Source organism: Lupinus angustifolius, unplaced genomic scaffold, assembly GCF_001865875.1.
Source record: "Lupinus angustifolius cultivar Tanjil unplaced genomic scaffold, LupAngTanjil_v1.0 Scaffold_359, whole genome shotgun sequence".
NCBI lineage: Eukaryota > Viridiplantae > Streptophyta > Magnoliopsida > Fabales > Fabaceae > Lupinus > Lupinus angustifolius.
In genome coordinates, this window is record NW_017727760.1 from 279,260 (window position 1) to 285,259 (window position 6,000).

The following is a 6,000-nucleotide window of genomic DNA, read 5'->3' on the forward strand; positions in this document are numbered from 1 at the left end:
GTACCGGATTCTGTAAAAATTATTATGCAGGAATTTGAGGATGTATTTCCTCAAGAGGTCCCACGTGGCCTTCCACCTTTAAGGGGAATTGAGCATCATATTGATCTCATTCCCAGAGCATCTTTGCCCAATAGGCCCGCCTATCGGAGCAATCCTCATGATACTAAAGAAATCCAAAGGCAAGTGGAGGAGTTAATGTAGAAAGGTTGGGTTAAAGAAAGCATGAGTCCTTGCACTGTTCCTCTAATCCTTGTGCCCAAAAAGGATGGGTCCTGGAGAATGTGTACCAACTGTAGGGAAATTAAAAATATCACGGTAAAGTATCGTCATCCTATCCCTAGGTTAGATGATTTACTTGACGAACTGTATGGTGCCTGTATATTTAGAAAATTTGATTTAAAAAGTAGGTATCATCAGATTCGCATAAGGGAAGGGGATGAATGGAAAATTTCTTTTAAAACTAAATTTGGGTTGTATGAGTGGTTAGTTAAGCACCCAACACATTTATGAGGTTAATGAACCATGTTTTAAAGGCGTATTTGGGAAAGTTTCTGGTAGTGTATTTTGATGACATATTATTATACAGTAAAGATATAAATGAACACTATGAGCACATTAGACATGTCATACTTGTGTTAAGAAATGAAAAATGGTAAGCTAATATTGAGAAATGTTCTTTCTGTGTGGACCATGTCATATTCTTGGGATTTCTGATTAATGCCCAGGGGGTCCATGTTGATCAGGAAAAGATTAAGGCCATTCAGGATTGGCCCACTCCAAAAACTGTAACTGATGTTATAAGCTTCCATGGCTTGGCTAGCTTCTACCGACGTTTCGTTAGGGACTATAGTACCCTAGCTGGACCTCTTAACGAGGATGTTAAAAACAATGTCAGCATCAAATGGGGTGAGAAGCAAGAGGAAGCATTTAAGAGGCTTAAAGAAAAATTAACAAATGCACCCATTCTTGTTTGACTAATTTTGCTAAATCTTTTGAAATAGAATGTGATGCATCTAATGTGGGAATTAGAGTTTTATTAATGCGGGAAGGACACCCAATAACTTATTTCAGTGAGAAACTAGGTGGACCATGGTGAACTATTCCACCTATGATAAGGAACTGTATGCCTTGGTAAGGGCACTATAGACTTGGCAGCATTACCTCATGCCCAAGGAGTTTGTGATACATAGTGACCATGAGTCACTAAAATACTTAAAGGGGCAAGGTAAACTTAATAAGAGACATGTTAAGTGGGTTGAATTCCTAGAGAAATTCCCTTATGTCATAAAACATAAGAAGGGAAAAGCCAATACTGTGGCTGATGCTCTATCAAGAAGACACACTTTGTTTTCCACTCTTGAGACAAAAATGTTGGGTTTCGAATTAATTAAAGATTTATATGATAATGATTTTGTAGATGTATATAGTAAATGTAAAAATGTTGATGTGGATGGATACTATAGGCAGGATGGATATTTATTTAAAAAAAATCGTTTACGTATGCCTAAAGTATCCATTAGAGACTTGCTTGTTAAGGACCCAATCCAGAACCAAGAAAGCACACCAAACTCTCAACCTGTTAATAAAGAAAGTGGAAGAATCAACAAGGCCCAACAAGGAAATCAGGCCCATACATTGCACTAATTTTATAGAAGTAACCAAAGTTGGCCACGACCAAGGAGGGAACACTTGAGGCGTGTGGGAGTCCCATTTAATAAGTGGGGATTATCATACCCACATGTAGTCTAGGAATTATTTTCCTTCCTTATTTGAAAGAACAATCATTATTTGCCTTTTTGAGCTTTGAGTACTTCAACTTATAGTTGTAATAAATTGCATTAAGAACCATGTAATCCAGGTACAAATCAAGGGGAATCCCTTACTCATCCAGCCATGAATCCACCCCATGAAGATCATGAAGACACAATGGATCCTTGCCTAATTTGAAAGAGCACGTGTGAATCCAATCTCATTTGAATACCATAAAAACCTTCCTTACTTGGCATAGGCGTGTGAATTTCAAAAGGGAGAAGATCATGACAAATCTTTCGTTAATGAATCAAGCAAGTAAATGGCCAAGGATTTCTTTCCTTATCTGGTGGAGCGTTTGAATCCAAATGGAGAATCAAATATGATTTGAATTTGCCTTAAAGAAGATCATGACAAATCTCTCCTTACTTGGCATAGGCGTGTGAATTTCAAAAGGAGAAGATCATGGCAAATCTTTCCTTTCTTGGCCTAGGCTTGCAAAATTTCAAAAGGAGAAGATCATGACAAATATTTCCTTAATGAATCAAGCAAGTATATGGCCAAGGATTTCTTTCCTTATCTGGTGGAGCGTTTGAATTCAAAATGGAGAATCAAATCTGATTTGAATTTTCCTTAAAGAAGATTGAAGCCATAATCAAGATCTATGAAGATAAGGATTTAATTCCTTATTCATTCCAATAGCTCCGAAATCCGAATTTGGACACTCAACACTATGGAGATGCATTCTTGTAAAGCCCTAATCGAATGAGCACATGGAGAAAAGAATAAGGAAAGACATCACTCCTAAAGCTTAGCTAAATCAACACATGGGAAAAACAAAATAGGAAAGTCTACTAATCCTAAGGCTTGACCGAATTAGCACATAGAGGAAAACAGTTAGGAACAACCAATGAATGTAATTTATCATTTTGCACATGGAGGAATAGGCCAAGCCGAATTCTCTTCCTCTATTTGTACCAAACAACACATGGATATAAGATCACTTGAATTTTATTTTGAAAACATTCCTTTGCTAGTTGAGAATTGTTCTAGTTTCTTGGTTGAACCAAGACCATTTCTTATCAAGGTTCTTATTCCTTGTGGCAAAATTCATTGGGCTTATCAAGCAATCAAACTTGTGGCACCTTCACTGTTCTACCTCTTCCAAGTTCTTTTATCCTTACATACACTCATAAACCCCACTGCCGACAACCCCTCAAACCACCTAACCAATTTCATCATCCGCAAATCCCTTCCATAACCCATCTCCCTCAGCCAAAGAACATCCCATATACAACAAATTACCTTATACACTCCTAACTCACAAGCCACGACCAAACTACCTTACAATCACCAAACTAACACACAATCACCAAGCCAACTCACGGCCAAATACAATAAAAAACAGTATAAAACAAAAATTGAAAATCACAAATTCCATATTCACAACAAAATCCTTACATCCAAGAACGATCAAATGTCAAATTCTTAATCCTCCTAAAAGAGATTGTATCACAAGACCATAGGTTTCACACAATGTTGGTGTGGTGAGCATGTTTATGAATGATCCTAAAAAATCTCATCTTGCGGCTTTCAAGAGATTTCTAAGGTTTCTAAGGGCACACTTGATTTTAGAATATTACTTCACAAGAAAATAGAACACATATTGCAGCTAGTTGCTTACTCTGATTGAGATTGGAGTAGAGATCCACTAAAAAGGAAGATCACTATGGGCTATGTGTTTTTGCTCTCTGGATCACCAATCCCGTGGTGTTCTAGGATGCAAGAAGTGGTGGCTTTCTCCACTTTTAGGGTAGTGTATATCTCAGCGTGCCATGCTGCATGCCAAGTACTATGGATGACCTCTTTACTTGAAGAATTGGAGGTTGATTTTGGAGGTGTTAGCTATCAGGGGTCTAGGAACACCTAGAAGGAGGATGGGTTGAATAGGTGTAGCGGTTAACAATCACGACTTCTTGAACCAAAATCCAACTACTGGAAAACAGTCGAGTTAATTGATTAACAGCAGAGTTTAATCGATTAACTATTGCACAGAACAGAATGATCAGACATGCAAATGACATAGTAATTAAAACAAAATTGAACAGATATAATACAGATTTTTTACTCACAATTATTAAGTATATGGCATTAAACAAATATCAACTTTTCAATTACAGATTCAATTTATAATGGCAAGAAACATAACGAAGATAAAGAGAGAAAGAATAATGCAAAAAGGATTTTTATCCTGGTTCGTTTGCGGTCCACTGTAAACTACATCCAGGCCTCCCCTTCTGGATCAGGGAGATTTTCTTTCTTCACAATATTGAAAAATGGATACAAATATCAATTCAATTACAAGCACATAGGACGCTCCCTTCTTGAAATATAGGATCTCTAAATCCTTGGTTTGACTCTACCCTTTGCCTCTTGAGAAAACGTTTCTCGTGAACTAGCCCCATCCAAGATTCTTATCCTCAAATCAAGACCTCCTAGCCTTGGTGAAGAACTTCAATCTCTATTGTAATCTCACACCAAGAGACAAATCCAGACTACACAAAAACACGTTAAACAGCAAGGTATACTATGCACAATAATGCTTAAAATATGACAAGATAGAGACTCAAAGATTAACCCTTGTACTAACCACTTAAGCCATCAAAATTTAAATGCGTTAATCAATATTAGTATACAAATGATTTCTCTCTAACAAAATCTAATGCATGAGCATGTGAGCAAGATAAGAATGGATACAAAATTATGCAAAAACAGTAAGCACATAAACGTAGTTTAGGCCAACATAATCTCTCTTCTCACGCATGCAACTTTCTTGCAAAAACACAGTAAAATACTTATGAAAAATGCTCTCTAAACAGCCTTATACAATATAATGCAATGCTATGGGTTTCTGAATAATACCTTGTATTTATAGCATAGAGAATAGGCGGTTACATTCGTTGCAAAAATAGTTTAAACAGTTAAAACATATTTCAGTTATAACATATAACAGACTAGTTAATCGACTAAGATTTCTCTTTAATCGATTAACAAGGTAACAAAATGACACAAAATTCAGTTGAAACAGAAAACACATATTTAAAAGAAGTGCAGTTGAGTTAATCGATTAAGTTACCACGTTAATCGATTAACTAGAACATTTATGCATATGTTTTAAATGGTAAACTTATGATATGTTATGCACAATATATATACATGCTTTACCAATTATATTATGCCTAATATGCACATATAACATGTATGATAGATGCATGAACATACAATTAACTAGATGATGTGTCTCATGAATATGATATGACAATTAAGATGGCTTAAGAGACTAGCATCTAGGTTCACCTAACCTATAATCACTCACTACGACATACATCCCAGACCACTTAGATTATAGACTCAATTTATATCCTAGTCTAGACATGACCAAATGAGCATAAGGCCTATTGATTGTTGAGTCATCCTCAAACTTTGTTAAAACCTTGTCTTCATCAAAACATAGGAAAAGACATGCTAGTTCTATCCTTGACTCTTTGCACTTTCAATCTCCCCTTTTTTGATGATGACAAACACTTCATCAAAATTCTTCAATTATTGATGGATAAGCTTGATGATGATTTTGTAGAATGGTTGACTAAGGTTGTTTTTTTGAGAACAAAGTTAAAGCGCATTGCTTCCTTATAGGTTAGCAAAATTATGTATGGAAGCTTGATAGAACAACCTGCAAAAAAACATTATACAACCTGCAAAATGTATGTAACACAACAAGGAACCTTTCTCCCCCTTTTCACATTATCAAAACGATAAACGTATTCAATTCTAGTCAAAAGTTAGGAGAGTTATTATGTTTAAGACAGACTGTAATTAATCAATTAACCTTGGGTGTGTAACTAATTAACCAGCTGTTAAGAAGCTTGAACAAATTCACAGTTTTAACATCATTTAATCGATTAAGTGAAACTGTTAATCAATTAAATTGACAGCAGATAGCCAAAGAACAGTTTGAATGACATGAAGGGTTATGCATAAGCGAATCAAGCATGGGATGATTACGCATTTGATATATATAAGCAGTTTGCAATAGGCACAATCATTCAAGATAATTGCATATACCAATCGTGATCAAGATTCATTTCAAACAAAGTAAAGTTCTATATGCAACATAATTAATCAAGCAAGTACTAACGAGATAATTCGAAAACATTTTACCAGAAAATGTAAAACAAAAGTTCAGCAATA